The following is a 19,438-nucleotide window of genomic DNA, read 5'->3' as shown; positions in this document are numbered from 1 at the left end:
TCCCCTTATTCTACACATACTACTAATAGATGGATGTGGAGAGATGTAGTAAGATACATACTTGTATTTTATCTTCCACGCCTTCACTGATTCAATCCATTTACTAAAGAAAAAGACAAGAAAAAAGAATGAATAATATTACTCATACACATTCACCAAAATAGTAGGAAGACAGATGATCCTATTGAGCCTTCATATAACCAGTGCAGACTGATAGCGAACATCTCTGCGGTGGATTATTACAGGGAGAGTCTAGGAGAATCAATGATCCCAATTATGATATACTTACCGAAATTCCTCCTCCGCTGACATCATCCTATAGAAGAGTAAGGAAGACAATTAGCAATGATTGTATCAGATGATATTAAGAAAAAAGGAGCGCGCTCAGCTATCTTAAGTTGGTGCTGGCTGTACTTGGGAAAAACCCAACAACAAGTCCAATATAGAAAAATCAGCCGCACTCTTATGGTATATCTTTGCAGAAATGTGATGTATTTATTCACATGTGTTGAGACAAAAATTTATATATATATATATATATATATATATATATATATATATACACACACACAGCAGGGAGTATAAACGGAGTAGTAACGTTTCGACCCTGCCTCGGGTCTTTCTCAAACTGTAATCAAACACAAATAACAATTAGTGTTATATACATATGAGGTGCTTTACATAAAGACAAAACCAGATGAACATAACATTATTTACAGAAAACAATATAAAGTAAGGATCCCATCTGAAAAGTATCTTTATGAGATATTGCTGTCAAATAGAGAACCTCTGCAAGGTCTATCAGGGGTGCTGTCGCTAACATAAAGTTCTATTACAGAGCGTGGAAACAAGGTCCAGTCGGACCAGCAAAGCTCAAAAATAGGTACAAAATTGGGTACAAAATTAAGTAACGTTATACCTAGTGGTGGACATGATATAGAGAAGTACTGACCTGCGTTTTCTAGATAGTGTGCCCCCAGCCACCCCAGAAAAGGCACATCTGGAAGATGCACCTATTCTGGCACTTGGCCACTCTCTTCCCATTCCCGTGTAGCGGTGGGATATGGGGTAATGAAGGGTTAATGTCACCTTGCTATTGTAAGGTGACATTAAGCCAGATTAATAATGGAGAGGCGTCAATTACGACACCTATCCATTATTAATCCAATTGTATGAAAGGGTTAAAAAAACACACACAGATTATGAAAAAGTATTTTAATGAAATAAACACACAGGTTGTTTTAATATTTTATTGCTCTCTCAATCCACCTGAAGACCCTCGCTCTGAAAAAAAATAAACCAACAATATACATACCTTCAGATGATCTGTCACGTCCCACGAAGTAAATCCATCTGAAGGGGTTAAATCATTTTACAGCCAGGAGCTGTGCTAAAGCACTCACTCGTGCCTGTAAACCCCGGGTACTGAATGGAAAGCAGGGTGATCTGTACTTACCTTGAGTTGCGCTGATGCGCCCTCTGCTGGATGTCCTCATATGAACTCGAGCGTGGGAACTTTTCCAAGGCTCCATTTCATGAGAACATCCAGCAGAGGGCGCCTCTGTTGGTTTATTATTTTTCAGAGCGAGGGTCTTCAGGTGGATTGAGAGAGCAATAAAATATTAAAACAACCTGTGTGTTTATTTCATTAAAATACTTTTTAATAATATGTGTTTTTTTAACCCTTTCATACAATTGGATTAATGATGGATAGGTGTCATAATTGACGCCTCTCCATTATTAATCTGGCTTAATGTCACCTTACAATAGCAAGGTGACATTAACCCTTCATTACCCCATATCCCACCACTACACGGGAGTGGGAAGAGAGTGGCCAAGTGCCAGAATAGGCGCATCTTCCAGATGTGCCTTTTCTGGGGTGGCTGGGGGCAGATGTTTGTAGTCAGTGGGGCCAATAACCATGGACCCTCTCTAGGCTATTAATATCTGCCCTCAGTCACTGGCTTTACCACTCTGGCGGAGAAAATTGCGCGGAGCCCACGCCAATTTTTTCCGCCATTTAACCCTTAATTTTAGCAGCTACAGCTGCCAAATTTTGCACATACACACTACTAACATTAGTAGTGTGGAATATGCAAAAAAAATGGGGATATGAGATGGTTTACTGTATGTAACCATGTCTCATATCCTGTCAGATTTGTGAAGGAGAAATGAAAAGCCGGCAATTGAATTACCGGCTTTTCACATATATTGCGCTGAATTAAATTTAAATACAGTATATATATATATATATATATATACATATATATATGTGTCTCAATTACATATATATATATATATATATATATATATATATATATATACTGTATATATGTTTTAACGAACATTTGAGCACATAAATCCATGAGATGTCGGTTTTGCAAGCCTGCGAGAAAATCTCGCAGTACGGATGCCATACGGATTACATACGGAGGATGCCATGCACAAAATACGCTGACACACCCTGCCTACGGATGACATACGGATCACTATTTTGGGGACTTTTCTGCGTATTACGGCCGTAAAATACGGACCGTATTTTGATACGCTGAGTGTGAGGCCGGCCTTAAGGTCAAATTTCAGATGAAACTAGGCACGGAAAGGAAAAACAAAATTAAGAAAAAGTTCTTTGCAAATGTTTCCATTAATAGATCCTCCTGGGACATGCTGGGGGGGTGAGGATCACAGTAATTTACGGTGAATGTAATAAATAGGATTTTTACTGTACCTGGAATCTTTGTTGTTTTTTAGTAGATGGTGGAGCTGTAAACACAAAACACAGCAGGTTACACATTTTTGCTCGTCTTTGGTGGCTTTTTATATGGATTTTCATCCAGGTTATCAGAAGTTACATCATTTTTCTTCTGTTTTATGGGGTGAAGGTGCAATAACCTAAAACGGACATTTGTACACATTGAAAAATTTCAGAACTGGGATATTTTTCCATTGTGATAATCCCTCGTGGTTGTTTGACCGCAGCACCCTCACACGTCATCACTCTGAGCTGTCTGTGCGTGGTTCCCTGATGGTGTGCTCATGCTCTGCGGGCGGAGGCTGCCGGTGCTGCCTGTCTGCATGGGGATGGGATGGCCACTCTCCATTCACAGTACAGGGGAACATCCATGTGGCATCATTGCAGAAGGGGGACCTCGTAGTTACGTGGTGTGCCCCGGAAGTAGGAACAGATCCAGTGGCCCACTAGAGGCATCAACCCTTCTGGCATTTGCCAGAAGTGCCCGATGCTCAGTCCGGCCCTGGAGATTACAGTACGGTATGGCAGCAGGAAACGGGTTAACGACAGACTGACAGTTGACAACAGGGAAGGCGGCAGGTGACGGGCCTCTTGATGCCTTGCCTGCACCTTTACAAGTGATGGGCGCAGAACGGAACATCGGGGTTGGCGGCCGGTCTTCATGTCCTGCATCAGACAGTGAAGGTAGGGGACAACGGCAGCGGGTGAAAAAGAATCACAGCTGTATGCTCTGGTGTTCTAGCGGGCATGCTATCAAAAAACAACTTTGCTAGGTCTTACTTTCGAAGGAGGCCTTATATTTAGCAGTTCTGCAAAACCACAGCTAGGTCTTATTTTCGGGAGATGTCTTATTTTCGGGGAATCATGGTATGAAAAGTAGATAATTGAATATGCAGATTGGTCACCTTTCCTCATTTAACTAGATGCGCATTTCAACTATAGGTATCAGTGGGACATAGTGGGGGGCGCACATCTATATATATATATATATGGCCGGGTTTAAGGTGGGGTCAGCAGCACTGACAAAGAAGGCCTGAGTCCTTTGAAACGTGTTGGTTTACTGGCCCTCTCATTCACCCGTCCCCCAATTCTGGTGACCTCACCCAGACCATGACCACCTCCAACCTCGCCACTGGTCGGCTGCGCTTTTTGGCCGAAGCACACCGCCAGTCTACTGCATTGGCTTACGGAGGTCACGGAGGGAACCTGGCACCACGGTAGGACGCTCCCCAGGTCTCCTGCCGTTCTACCCTCTGCAGTAATCCTGCAGCACCATCGGAGGCTCAGCACACAAACCGTGCTCTCCACTTCTCCAGATAGCAGCATCACCGGACTCCTGGCACATGCACTGTGCTCACCGCTACCAGAAGTAAGCTGCACACCACTGGGGAATCTGCTTCACATGTGCCGATAGCATCACCGGACTCCTGGCACGAGCACTGCGCTCACCACTCTGTCACACATCCTTGCATGCTGGCATACTACAGGCCTCTGTAAGGTCGCTGGGCATCGTGCACATACGGATCAGTTACATTACAGCGTTAGCGCAGGCACAGATTCTTGGTAGACTCTTGCAGCTTTTGGTGAAATGGTGGCTGTGGCTGGATTACTTTCTTGCAGTGGCAATGACCGCGCGATGTGATGACTGAACTTCTGTAATTAAAATATGGATTAGAGATGGCAGAGACACACTGATCATAAGCAGATGTCAGCGGAGAACAGACTTACTCATTAGAGATGAAGGGGCCGATTCACCATTGATTGGGGCAGATTTTGCCAGCTTTCCATTTGCACCATGATCATCTTTTCACTTGTACCTTTCCTAAACTCCCTGTTTTGTGTGCGTCTGTTTTGTTTTAAGCATTTGTGGGCAGGGTTTAGACTTCACAGATGTTTTCATGCGATTTTTTTCTTTAATTTTAAACTTTTTGAAAAGTCACTAAAATGTTTGTGGAAATGTGCAGCAGCCTCCACCAAGATTGATTTTATATAAAGCAGAACATTTTTGCCAAACTTTGCGACATTTTGCAAAATGTGCAAGTTTTTTGCAGTAAAACAAAAAGCTCTTAACGACCGTGGGATTTTCTGTTTTTGAGTTTCCGTTTTTTCCTCCCCGTCTTCCCAGAGCTATGACTTTTTAATGTTTTTCTGTCAATATGGCCGCGTGAAGGCTTGTTTTTTTTGCAGGACAAGTTGTACTTTTGAACTTCACCATTGGTTTTACCATATCGTATATTGAAAACAGGAAAAAAAAAATCAAAGTGCAGTGAAGCTGCTAAAAGGCAAAATTCCACAAATTTCGTTTTGTTTTTTTTCTTTACCATGCTCACTAAACGCTAAAACTGACCTGCCGTTATGATTCTCCAGGTCATTACGAGTTCACAGATACCAAACATGTATAGCTTCTGTTTTATTTAAGTGGTCAAAAGAAAAATGCAAAGTTTGCAAGAAAAAAAAAAAGCGCCACTTTCCGAGACGTGTAATGTCTCCATTTTTCATGCTCTGGGGCTGGGTGATGGCTTATTGTTTGCACGTTAAGCTGATGTTTTTATTGATTCCATTTTCGTGTAGATACAATCTTTTGATCGCCTGTTTTTTATTGCAATATTGAGTCTGGCTGGGACATCAGATGGCCAGAGCTTACTGCGTCTGCGCAGGACACCAGTACACAGCGCAGGCGCCGGTTTTGAAACGATAACAGCGCTGAGGGGGCGGCGCCGAAAGCCACTGAAGATGTGAGTGACGGCAGAGGAGCTGGCCACGCTGGGGAGTGAGGACCCGCCACCCTGGCTAGAGACAGGAATTGTGGCTAAGTTTAAAAACGTTTTATTTGGGGTATACTTGAACCTAACACTAAAAGAGCCACCTTGTTAGAATGCAGCATTACTGCTGCACAAGTGGCTCTTTTAGTTTATAACGGCTGGAGGGGGGGGTGACAGTGGCCCTTTAAAATCTTTCAATAAAAAAAATTATACTTACGTGATTTTCTTTACTCTGCTGCTGTGTTCTTAAAGCAGCAGAGAATCCCTCTGAGGAGCCTAGTGTTTAGAATGGAGACGAAAGGACGGGAAGGTTAGAGAGTTTGGAAGACATTAACTAAAAAGGGAAATTCTTTTCTCTCATAATGGGACTTATAGACATTTAAATATATTGGTTTCTTCCATTAAAAATATTCCATATAGTATAAGGATATAAAGGGAAGACACAAAGTGTATCTGCCCCTGATATAATGAGCCTTAGTGTAACAACATGTCACATACAATAATGGGGGAAGAGTTTCCTTACTTTGGTATACGGCTCACTTTTTTATTATGCTTTTTTTTGCTGTTGGAGAAATAGAAGAAATGATCACAAATAAATACCTTGTAATGTAATAATCAAGAACAAATCCTTGCCTCATAGGGACACCGACAAACATAATGTATTACCTGTCTCATATACGTCACCACACGATTTAGATAGATGTCATTACTAATTAATAATATTATATTTTTTAATAATGTTACAATTAACATTATTAATAATAATTCATACATTAATAGCTCATTGTATAAATATCAAATTCACATGCACCTGTAACGGGACTGATCTTTAACCTGTTGTCACGATAATGTAAAAATGTCATAATGTAAGATAGTTCAAGAAATTACCATGTCACAGACACACATTGCAGTTTCGACCCACCTTTCTCCCCCTCTGCATTCGCTCATACAACAAACAAAGCCCTATGGCAGATACTGTGCAACTTGATACCAATGTGTGAGCAGTGTATGGCTTTTAATCTGCAATCAATCCTGTAAAGCCCCTCGTTGCCCCTCCCCTTGCCCAAGGAATATCTTTGTCTGGGGGCTCAAAAAATGTAAATAGGTGGAAAATCAGTGCATGTCATTACTCAGCCCACTCAGTGATGTCACGACAAGAGGGCATATCTTTACCCCTGCTGAATTGGGGGAAGAGTTGGTCCAGGAAGCGAGCTAACAGCTCGGCAAAGCTGTGTTCATGCATCTGGATATATGGAAGCCCTTTCTCCTCCATAGCACACGGCCAGTCTCAAGCTGAAATGTTCTGAATGCTATTTAATCGTTCTCTTTTCAATGTTAACCCTAATTTATTTGTAATGTACACATGATTTTGTCTTCTTTATAATATCTTTTATACTTTGTAAACACTGCCTACCTTTTTATGGAGTAAAATATATAATTTACTAGCTTATCTCTCTCTCTGCTCTATAAACGAACTGTCGCTTCCTCTGAAGTGAATTACGCTACTGATTTGGGTTGGCTCCAGACCAGTTAACCCTTGTGGAATCGAAGCTGGTGGCAGGATACTTTGTTCTGTGTGATTCGGAATCTTTGTAGCGACGGTGGCATTGATAATTATTGTTCCCGCCTGTGTGGGAGTAGTTATAATGCCCTCGCTGCAGGATGCCCAATAGTCAGTGCATAGCAGGCAGCCTTTCTGGTGACTAATTACCCTAGGTGCAGGACCTAATCTAACCTGAGGGTAAGGGGGACGCCAGAGAGCTGCAAGTTCCCAACTGGAACTGGGATATAGATAAATCCCCTTCAAAAGGAACCAGGGGCAACCAAACCACCCCGCTTTGTGACAAATTGGTGTGAGTAGTGGGGACAATAAAGGTATCCTACCCGGGATCCCTGACATGTTGTTGGGATCCGTGACACATTGTTGGCAGCACGGGTGTGAAACGTGGCACCTGTGTAACTACCAGGACGAGTCATTGTATAATTTTGCATCTAGAAAACAGCATTTAGGAAATAAGAGCATGTCCATTTGTGGAAAGTGTTAAAATACCTACATGTTTACGACTTTGCTGTTTTTTCTGTCAAAGCATTTTTGCCACCTTTGCCACCATTTACGTTTGCATCTGAAGAAAAATCCAAACAAACAAATTGAGACACAGACAGTTCACATTATCATTCTGATCAGTCTATGAGGAAATCTAGGAAAGTAGAGAAAATAAGAAGCTCATTAACTGCACTGAAAGAATAATATTCTCAGAGTCAAGATGGTAGAATGTGAACAAAAAGGGCAAGATCACAATATATGTAGCAAAAGGATAACAATGTGCAAAAAACAAAATGGAGAATATATGACCAAATAAAGCAATAATATAAATCATGGCACGAGTGCACTGGCTTAGTAGCAGACCTATGCCCAGCTAGTGGAGGAGACAGAGGGTAGTAGGCGCTGTGCGCACTTAGATGTTTGGGAGGGCACACGGAGGAGGTGCGAAGATGTAGGGAGAAGAGGAGGGAACGTCCGGCTCAGGTGAAGGCCGTTCAGGAAGGGCGTCATAGCTGGGGAGTGAGTGTTGTAAATGGCCTTGTAGTAACACGAGAGCGTGCCGGACTGGAGATGCGGGATCAGTAGTGGTATCAGCGGGTCGGCTCTAGGAGACATTTGTTTTTTTTCTCTCACAGGTCAAATACAATTACACTGTATGTCTCCCTCCTCTGCGCCACCCACCAGCGCCTCTACCTTCATCTTTGCCAGTCATACCGGCCATTGGCAAAACTGTTTTCAGTGCGCCATGGCCACAATGGAGCGGCAGCACTGCTCAGACAAGACCAAGAGCTCAGAAAATTGTGCCCCCTATAATCCTGGAGTAGGAGACCCCTAAATCAGTATGTACAGCAATGTTTTCTATCCTCCTCAGTCTATACTCAGTGATAACAAGTCATTCATCAGATATTAATAAATATCTACAATCATATACAACCTGTGATATCTCTATACTCCATATCTCTGTACTTACAGCTCTGGCAAAAATGAACAGACCACTGCAAAATGTTCAGTTTGTCTGATTTTCCTCTTTATAGATATAATTTTCAGTAAAATGTAAATTGCTCTTTTATTCTATAAACTTCTGACAACATGTCTCCAAATTTTCAAGCAATCAATTTTGTATTTTTTTCCTGAAAAGGAGAATTGGTTAAAACTAAAAAAAAAACCCAGTGCTTTCAGACCTCAAATAATGCAAAGAAAACAAGTTCATAATCATTTACAAACAACAATTCTAATGTTTTAACGCAGGAAGAGTTCAGGAATCAATATTTTGTGGAATAACCATGCATTTTAATCACAGCTTTCATGCGTCTTGGCAGCTTTCCACCAGTCTGTCACGCTGCTCCTGGGTGACCTTATGCCACTCCTGGTACAATAATGTCAGCAGTTCTTCTTTGTTTGGTGGCTTGTGACTATCCATCATCCTCCTGATTACATTCCAGAGGTTTTCAGTGGGGTTCAGGTCTGGAGATTGGGCGGCCATGACAGGGATTTGATGTGGTGGTCTCCCAATTTTTGCCAGAGCTGTACAGTCTGATGGTGTCTTTGCTATAGTCTTCCTCTCTTATTTGGAGCAATCCCTGCCCACCTCTTGCTCCTCTTCCTCACTACTCAGCACATAACATTGATTACATGCAGTAATAAATAAATCTCATAAATGAACATTATTGTAATCGCTGCTTTATAGGGAGTGTTACAGTGGGTTCATACAATGCAACAATGCTGCATTTACTGCTGTGCTGCTCCAAATCCAGAGGAAAACTTGCATTAAGGACAGAAACATACCCTGTGATCACATTGTGTGAGCCCACCATAGTGCGGATAACTACATCATTCATGACTAGGTGTAAGATATTTCTGACAAACTCAGAATTTTACAGGACAGTGCACAGTACTGCACAGCTCCAGTAGGGGGCGCTTTTAAGCCTAAGAACGCTGTGTGTTATGTAGTTAATAGCGATACATCCTAGCGCATTGATGACATCACGCCGCAGGCACTAGGAGAGCGGGTGTATGACAGAGCACTACAGGGACCTTCTACTTCTCTGGCCAAAGAGGCTGCACAAGTACAAAGCCCAAGTCAGTCATCGTGAGCTTCAGGTGATGAAATGGGGACATTCAGGCACTGAACAGAAATAAATGGCATCATTAAAGGGGCAATAAATGGCAAACTGACACAAAAATCAGTGCCTCTTAGTGTCCACTTACCATTTATCATTCTTTATTAATGCCCTTCTGTGCCCTTTGGGTGCTACATGAGCAATAAACTGGAACAGGTCAGCCTGAAGCACCAAAGGGGCAAATGGCACATAGGGGTCACTGATTTCTGTGCCCATATTCCATGTATTGCTCCTTTTGTGACCTTACGTTCATTATCTCATTTCTCCACAACTGAGATTCATTGACCCCATTAGAGGAAGAATTACAGCCATGTATATATATATATATAGGGTGGGCCATCTATATGGATACACCTAAATAAAATGGGAATGGTTGGTGATATCAGCTTCCTGTTTGTGGCACATTAGTATATGGGAGGGGGAAACTTTTCAAGATGGGTGGTGACCATGGCGGCAATTTTGAATTTGGCCATTTTGGATCCAACTTTATTTTTTTTAATGGAAAGAGGGTCATGTGACACATCAAACTTATTGAGAATTTCACAAGAAAAACAATGGTGTGCAGCCCTCTTCTCCCACTCTTGACACACTGATAGCAACACCGCAGAAGAAATGCTAGTCTAAGGGGGTCAGATTCCTTGTAGGAATGCTCGGACCTGACACCCATAATGTGGTGGTCACCATCTTGCTGGAAAAACTCGCGGAATCTGCCATCTTCACTGCATAAAGAGGGCAACACATCATGATGTGGCAATTTCAGATATCCAGTGGCGTTGAGGTTTCCATTGATGAAGAATGGCCCCACTATCTTTGGACCCCATATATCACACCATGCTATCAATTATGGGTGTCAGGTCCGAGCATTCCTACATGAACAGTTTTCTGGAAAGTGGATTGGTTGTAGTGGGCCAGTTGAATGGCCACCAAGGTCTCCTGATCTGACCTCCTTAAGGTACCTTCACACGAAGCGACGCTGCAGCGATAGCGACAACGATGCCGATCGCTGCAGCGTCGCTGTTTGATTGCTGGAGAGCTGTCACACAGACCGCTCTCCAGCGACCAACGATGCCGAGGCCCCCGGGTAACCAGGGTAAACATCGGGTTGCTAAGCGCAGGGCCGCGTTTAGTAACCCGATGTTTACCCTGGTTACCAGCGTAAAAGTAAAAAAAACAAACAGTACATACTCACCTGCGCGTCCCCCAGCCTCTGCTTCCTGACACTGACTGAGCTCCGGCCCTAACAGCACAGCGGTGACGTCACCGCTGTGCTTTCACTTTCACTTTAGGGCCGGCGCTCAGTCAGTGTCAGGAAGCAGAGGCTGGGGGACGCGCAGGTGAGCATGTACTGTTTGTTTTTTTTACTTTTACGCTGGTAACCAGGGTAAACATCGGGTTACTAAGCGCGGCCCTGCGCTTAGCAACCCGATGTTTACCCTGGTTACCAGTGTAAAACATCGCTGGTATCGTTGCATTTGGTGTCAAACACAACGATACACAGCGATCGGACGACCAAATAAAGTTCTGAACTTTATTCAGCGACCAGCGACATCACAGCAGGATCCAGATCGCTGCTGCGTGTCAAACGAAACGATATCGCTAGCGAGGACGCTGCAATGTCACGGATCGCTAGCGATGTCGTTTCGTGTGAAGGTACCTTTAGACTTTTATCTTTGAGTCATCTGAAGGCAATTGTCTATGCTGTGAAGATACGAGATGTGCAGCATCTGAAACATCAGACACTGGAAGCCTGCGCTAGCATTTCTTCTGTGGTGTTGCTATCACTGGACCATGTGTTCTTAATACGGCATCCAAAGCGCCTGAAATAAAACCATACAGCTCTGGTTAGAAGAAATTATGCTTAGGAAGCCTACGGATAACGTCCTCTGCCTGTATACAGCTGCTATAGATGGATCCTTGAGTATCTTTTTCCGGGAGACTCGGAAAAGTTCTGGGAATGTTGGCGAGAACGTTATAACCTCACCAGGGCCGGACTGGGACTAAAATTCAGCCCTGGCATTTGAAGTTGCACAGGCCCACTTGTCACATGGTGACTGTATAATATCTTTGTACACTTGTAGGTCACAAGAAGTGAGGTGCGTGTAACACGACTATATAACATATAGTCACAGCTGTGCCCAGTATTACAGCTCAGTCCTATGTATTGCTCTTAGGTGCAGGAGCGGGCAAAACTGCTATTTTACGCACAGAGTGGGGTCTCATAGATAATGAAGATGATGCTGCGCTCTACATGGTGCTGCGGCCTCTTCATACACAGTAGCTGATGGACAGTGATGCAAAGGGTCAGATACCAATGAGCTAATATTTATGTATTTATTTTACTCACTGATATAGCACCACAGGTCTTTACAGACGTTATCACTGTCCCCATTGGGACTCACAATCTACATTCCCTATGAGTCTTTGGAATGTGGGAGGAAACCAGAGAACCGGAGAAAACCCACACAAACACGGGGAGAACATACAAACTCCTTGCAGATGTTGTCATTGGTGGGATTTGAACTCACGACCCCAGCGCTGCAAAGCAACAGTGCTAACCACTGAGCCACCAAAAATCTCTACAAAGGCCAAGATCTGTATTAACGCCATATCGTTACCATATAGCAGTAGATATCAGCTCTGCATAACATATAAGAGATCACAGCACAGTTACAGATAATGACTTACAGATTACTTTCTTTCTGATTGACTCGTTCACTTTTCCCATCTTTTACATCTGGCCCAGACCGACATGACAACTTCTCCAGCCATAACTCGTCTGCAGAGAATACAACACAGACAAATTTCACTTCTCATATTTCAGCCTCATCACCATCTATTCCCAACCTGCACAAACTCCTCATCCTGCTGATACCCCAATACTGAGCCGCTGCTGCCATATGTGTCCCTATTACTGCCCCTGATACCCCAATACTGAGCCGCTGCTGCCGTATGTGTCCCTATTACTACACCTGATACCCCAATACTGAGCCTCTGCTGCCGTATGTGTCCCTATTACTGCACCTGATACCCCAATACTGAGCCGCTGCTGCTGTATGTGTCCCTATTACTGCCCCTGATACCCCAATACTGAGCCGCTGCTGCCGTATGTGTCCCTATTACTGCCCCTGATACCCCATTACTGAGCCGCTGCTGCCATATGTGTCCCTATTACTGCCCCTGATACCCCAATACTGAGCCTCTGCTGCCGTATGTGTCCCTATTACTGCCCCTGATACCCCAATACTGAGCCGCTGCTGCCGTATGTGTCCCTATTACTACACCTGATACCCCAATACTGAGCCTCTGCTGCCGTATGTGTCCCTATTACTGCACCTGATACCCCAATACTGAGCCGCTGCTGCTGTATGTGTCCCTATTACTGCCCCTGATACCCCAATACTGAGCCGCTGCTGCCGTATGTGTCCCTATTACTGCCCCTGATACCCCATTACTGAGCCGCTGCTGCCATATGTGTCCCTATTACTGCCCCTGATACCCCAATACTGAGCCGCTGCTGCCGTATGTGTCCCTATTACTGCACCTGATACCCCAATACTGAGCCGCTGCTGCCGTATGTGTCCCTATTACTGCCCCTGATACCCCAATACTGAGCCGCTGCTGCCGTACGTGTCCCTATTACTGCCCCTGATACTCCAATACTGAGCCGCTGCTGCCATATGTGTCCCTATTACTACACCTGATACCCCAATACTGAGCCTCTGCTGCCATATGTGTCCCTATTACTGCAGCTGATACCCCAATACTGAGCCTCTGCTGCCATATGTGTCCCTATTACTGCAGCTGATACCCCAATACTGAGCCACTGCTGCCCTATGTGTCCCTATTACTGCCCCTGATACCCCAATACTGAGCCGCTGCTGCCGTATGTGTCCCTATTACTGCCCCTGATACCCCAATACTGAGCCACTGCTGCCGTATGTGTCCCTATTACTGCACCTGATACCCCAATACTGAGCCACTGCTGCCATATGTGTCCCTATTACTGCACCTGATACCCCAATACTGAGCCACTGCTGCCGTATGTGTCCATATTACTGCACCTGATACCCCAATACTGAGCCGTTGCTGCCGTATGTGTCCATATTACTGCACCTGATACCCCAATACTGAGCCGCTGCTGCCGTATGTGTCCCTATTACTGCCCCTGATACCTCAATACTGAGCCGCTGCTGCAGTATGTGTCCCTATTACTGCCCCTGATACCCCAATATTGAGCCGCTGGGGCCGTATGTGTCCCTATTACTGCCCCTGATACCCCAATACTGAGCCTCTGCTGCCGTATGTGTCCCTATTACTGCCCGATACCCCAATACTGAGCCACTGCTGCCGTATGTGTCCCTATTACTGCCCGACACCCCAATACTGAGCCGCTGCTGCCGTATGTGTCCTTATTACTGCCCCTGATACCCCAATACTGAGCCGCTGCTGCGGTATGTGTCCCTATTACTGCCCCTGATACCCCAATACTGAGCCGCTGCTGCCGTATGTGTCCCTATTACTACACCTGATACCCCAATACTGAGCCGCTGGGGCCGTATGTGTCCCTATTACTGCACCTGCTGTGTGGTACAAAAACAGCACTCCTTTTACTGCCCTACATAATAATGCCACCACTGTGCCCTTTAAATAGTAATAATGCCTTTGTGCCCTCTATATGGTAAAATTGCCCCCACTAGAAAATATTAATGCACCGTGCAAATGCACTTGAAAACAGTATCCACATTTTTCCCCTAGAAAGTAATAATGCCCCTTGTGCACATGACTGCCATAATACTCTGAGTGCCCCTATAACAATGATGCTTCTTAAGTGCCCAGTTAGCATCTAAAGTCCCCTGAGTCCCCAATGTACAACTCCTTTATATACATTATGATGGGCAAACAGCTCCCCTATATACAGTATAATACACCCACAGTTACTCTATACACAATATGATGTTCCCACAACTGCCCTCTACACAGCATTATGGGCCTTAAACTCCACTATACATAGTGTGGTGGGCCCACAGCTCCCCAATACACAGTATGGTGGGCCCACAGCTGCTCAATGCACAGTATGGTGGGCCCACAGCTCCCCTTTACACAGTATATTGGGCCCACAGCTCCGCTATACAGAGTATGATGTCCCCACTGCTCCAGCAAAATACTGACTACCACAGTAGCCCTCAGACTGTATAATGACCTCCAAATTAGTCACCAAACTGCATAATGGCCCCTGCACATCAGCTCCCAAACTGTACACTATAATGCTCCTCCACAATAGCTCCCAAGCTGTAAAATGTCCCCTGCATTAGTCCCCAAGCTGTATAATGGCCCCCGCATTAGTCCCCAAGCTGCATAATGGCCCCTGCATTAGTCCTCAAGCTGTATAGTGACCCTTGCATTAGTCCACAAGCTGTATAACAGATGCTGAATTAGTCCCTGAATTGTATGAGGGCCCCCACAAAGTTTCAGAGTCCCCCATACTACGTAGAAGGGTCTCCCATTGTTTACGATGCCCCCACATCACATCACAAGTTTTAATAAAAAAAAAATCATATACTCATCTAACCCAGGATCCTGACAAGTCCAGTGGCAAGGCAACGCAGTGTAGCATGCGCCAGGACTCTGACGTCCCCAGCGTGCGTCGGCGCCTTGGTGGTTCTGTAGACCTGAGGCATAAAGCGGTCTGCGGTCTACAGAACAGAGAGCGGTAGTGCAGGGGGATCTACTGCAGGGCTCAACTGTATATGCACATTATACATGCTGATTAATTAAGGGTAGTGCAGCTTTGGGTGCGCCCCCTGAGGCCCAGGGTAACCGTCCACTCTGCCCCCTGGTAGCTGCGCTGCTGTATACTGTGGCTACAGACATAAGAGGTTACACCAGTCACATAGTTCCCTGTATATAACATCCGATGTCTGTGCACCACTTATATCATATCCCTGATATATCCTATGCTATGTGTCCAGACATCAGATGCTATATACAGGATTATATGTCATGTCGTATATTACACTATTGAGTACAGACATCAGATCTTATATCATCACATATTATCCTGCATATAAGATCAGATGTCTGTGCACATAGTATAGGATATGAGTGACATATTCTCCTGTACAGTATGTGTACTATGTGCACTGTGTATTGTATATTATGATATATGCATTGACCGATTGCTCCTGGACCGGGCCACAGGACATACATGATATAATATAGAGTGGCTATATATATATATATATATATATATATATATATATATATATATATATATACAGTGTATGATGTCCTGCAGCCAGGCTCAGGAGCAGTCAGCCTATGGTCCTGTATACAGCTGTCTGCTGGGAGTTATTGCTGCAGCTTGTTCCTGCACACAGATCAGGCCACACTGGAGCCGATGACCCCACTGACAGCGCGACCCCATCTGTGTGAAGCTTCAAGCTGGACAATAAATCATCTCTCCGGCCTCAGCTTGACTGCAGACACCACGGCCAGACAAGATCCGACTCTGTCAGAGACCTCCTGCCCCGGCCCCCTGCTCTGCTGACCTCAGAGTCATCACTGAAGCTCCTCTCAGCCCGGCCCGCAGGTGACGTCCACCCTCCATCATGTGGTGTGTCTGCAATCCTGGGATGTCCGGGCCGGCACTTGTACAACTTGATGGTACAGTACAGTGCTGGGAGGCCTAAAAGTTCTGCACGGGGCAGACGTGCACAGCGCCCCCTGCTTGTGTGCATGATCGCGCTGCAGAATTGAAATAAGCAGAGCCAAGGGGCGGCACAGAACAGCACAGAGTCGCCCCTTTCCTGGTCCTGCTGGTTTCATCAGTGCAGCGCCGTGATTGCGTGTGCAGGCAGGCTAATGCTGCGCCTGGCAGACATGCACGCTGAAGAGGGAGTGGAGGTGATCGAGCGGCCCATTAGAGGGACCGGCCGTTCTGGCATTTGCCAGAAGTGCCCTATGGCCAGTCCGGCCCTGAACCTCACTATCTCTCTACTTACAATTCCTTGTCCTCACTGCTCACATTGTTCACCTCTTCCTCCTCTTCCTCACTATTGGATATATAACAGACTCTATTTAGCAACTCTCATAAACTACCAGTGTTACAATCACTTATTTTATACAATATATTTTTCTCAAAAATTTAGAATTTTTATTCCATGGTCGATGTTATCCTCCAGTTGCCAACCAGTGGCAGAATGAAGGCTGAAATTTATGGTGGACTATGTATGGAGGACATAAATGGTTTCATGAACCTCCCAGGCAAGATCCATGAAAATAGCTCTAAGAAAAAGTGTCAGTGCCTCTCACAGCAACCAATCAGATCATTGCTCTTATTTTAACCCCTTAATCCCATATGACCTACTTAACCCATCAAGGTGACCTGGGACTTAATTCCCAGTGACGGGATAGTACGTCATATGAGATCGGCCGCGCTCACGGGGGGAGCGCGGCCGAGTGTCAGCTAACTATCGCAGCTGACATCCAGCACTATGTGCCAGGAGCAGTCACGGACCGCTCCTGGCACATTAACCCCCGGCACACTGCGATCAAACATGATTGCAGCATTGCGGGGGCATAAGGAAGCATCGCGCAGGGAGGGGGCTCCCTGTGGGCTTCCCTGAGACCCTCGGTACAAGGCGATGTACTCACCTTGTACCGAGCGTCTCCTCCCTGCAGACCCCGGATCCAAAATGGCCGCTGGGCTACTACCGGGTCCTGCAGGGAGGTGGCTTACAAGCGCCTGCTCAGAGCTCACAGTGCTCTGCAAAGTGTCAGATCAGCGATCTGTCACTATATAGTGATGTCCTCCCCCTGGGACAATGTGATAATGTAAAAAAAAAAATGTTCACATGTGTAAAAAAATAATAAAATAAATTCCTAAATAAAGAAAACATCTATATATTGTTCCCATAATATATTTCTTTATCTAAATAAAAAAATCAAACAAACAATAAAAGTACACATTTAGTATCGCCGTTTCTGTAACGACCCGACCTATAAAACTGTCCCACTAGTTAACCCCTTCAGTGAACACCGTAAATAAAATAAAATAAAAAAAAAATACGAGGCACAAAACATCGCTTTATCATACCACAGAACAAAAAGTGAAATAACACGCGATCAAAAGGACGGATATAAATAACCCTGGTACCGCTGAAAACGTCATCTTGTCCTGCAAAAAAACGAGCCGCCATACAGCATCATCAGCGAAAAAATAAAAAAGTTATAGTCCTCAGAATAAAGTGATGCAAAAATAATTATTTTTTCTATAAAATAGTTTTTATCGTATAAAAGCGCCAAAACCTAAAAAAAGATATAAATGAGGTATCGCTGTAATCGTACTGAGCCGAAGAATAGAACTACTTTATCAATTTTACAAATCATGGAAAGGTATAAACGCCCCCCACAAAAGAAATTCATGAATAGCTGGTTTTTGGTCATTCTGCCTCACAAAAATCGGAATAAAAAGCGGTCAAAAAATGTCACATGCCCAAAAATGTTACCAATAAAAACGTCAACTCGTCCCGCAAAAAACAAGATCTCACATGACTCTGTGGACCAAAATATGCAAAAATTATAGCTCTCAAAATGCGGAGATGCACAAACTATTTTTTTGCAATAAAAGGCGTCTTTTTGTGTGTGACAGCTGCCAATCATAAAAATCCGCTAAAAAAAGGCTATAAAAGTAAATCAACCCCCCCCCTTCATGACCCTCTTAGTTAGGGAAACATAATAAAATAAAAAAAAATGTATTTCCATTTTCCCATTAGAGTTAGGGTTGGGGTTAGGGTTGGTGATAGGGTTAGGGCTACAGTTAGGGTTGGGGCTAAAGTTAGGGTTAGGGCTGGGGCTAAAGTTAGGGTTGGGGGTGTGTTGGAGTTAGGGGTGTGGTTAGGGTTGGGATTAGGGGTGTGTTGGGGTTAGGGTTGTGGTTGGGATTAGGGTTAGGAGTGTGTTTGGGTTAGGGTTTCAGTTACAATTGGAGGTTTCCACTGTTTAGGCACATCAGGGCTCTCCAAACGCGACATGACGTCCGATCTCAATTCCAGCCAATTCTGCGTTGAAAAAGTAAAACAGTGCTCCTTCCCTTCCGAGCTCTCCCGTGCGCCCAAACAGGGATTTACCCCAACATATGGTTATCAGTGTACTCAGGACACATTGGACAACAACTTTTGGGGTCCAATTTCTCCTGTTACCCTTGGGAAAATAAACATTTGCGGGGCTCAAAAAACATTTTTGTGGGGAAAAAATGTTTTTCTATTTTCACGGCTCTGCGTTATAAACTGTAGTGAAACACTTGGGGGTTCAAAGTTCTCACAACACATCTAGATAAGTTCCTTGGGAGGTCTAGTTTCCAATATGGGATCACTTGTGGGGGGGTTTCTACTGTTTAGGTACATTAGGGGCTCTGCAAATGCAACGTGACGCCTGCAGACCAATCCATCTAAGTCTGCATTCCATATGGCGCCCTTTCCCTTCCGAGCTCTGCTATGCGCCCAAACGATGGTTTCCCCCCACATATAGGGTATTCACGTACTCAGAACAAATTGGACAACAACTTTTGGGGTTCATTTTCTCCTGTTACCCTTGGTAAAATAAAACAATTTGGAGCTGAAGTAAATTTTTGGTGAAAAAAAGTTAAATGTTCGTCAGTGGACGAGTTTTTTGCAGCTCTGGCGCTGGTATATGGTGACCCGGACGGCGTCTCCTTGGCGGAATCCCGACTCCGTAATATCAAGCAGGGGGGCCGCCCGGC

At 44.6% G+C, this 19,438-nt stretch overlaps 2 long non-coding RNA genes across 2 annotated transcripts in view; one reads left to right on the top strand and one right to left on the bottom strand.

Annotated features, from left to right (window-relative positions):
- The window catches only part of LOC143781409 (uncharacterized), a 443,129-nt gene that overhangs the window by 366,433 nt on the left and 57,258 nt on the right, over nt 1–19,438 (top strand). The gene's annotated exons all lie outside the window — the stretch shown is intronic.
- Nucleotides 2,378–17,752, bottom strand: LOC143781402 (uncharacterized). Its single transcript, XR_013216690.1, has 7 exons — nt 16,680–17,752; nt 7,569–7,637; nt 6,038–6,076; nt 5,732–5,790; nt 4,290–4,405; nt 2,729–2,763; nt 2,378–2,589 (listed from the first exon to the last, which is right to left on the bottom strand). It is a non-coding gene; the product is annotated as an uncharacterized LOC143781402 (long non-coding RNA).

This window comes from Ranitomeya variabilis, chromosome 6 (genome assembly GCF_051348905.1).
Source record: "Ranitomeya variabilis isolate aRanVar5 chromosome 6, aRanVar5.hap1, whole genome shotgun sequence".
Classification (NCBI taxonomy): Eukaryota; Metazoa; Chordata; class Amphibia; order Anura; family Dendrobatidae; genus Ranitomeya; species Ranitomeya variabilis.
Note: the sequence above shows the minus strand (reverse complement) of the source record. Positions and strands in the feature narration are given on the sequence as shown.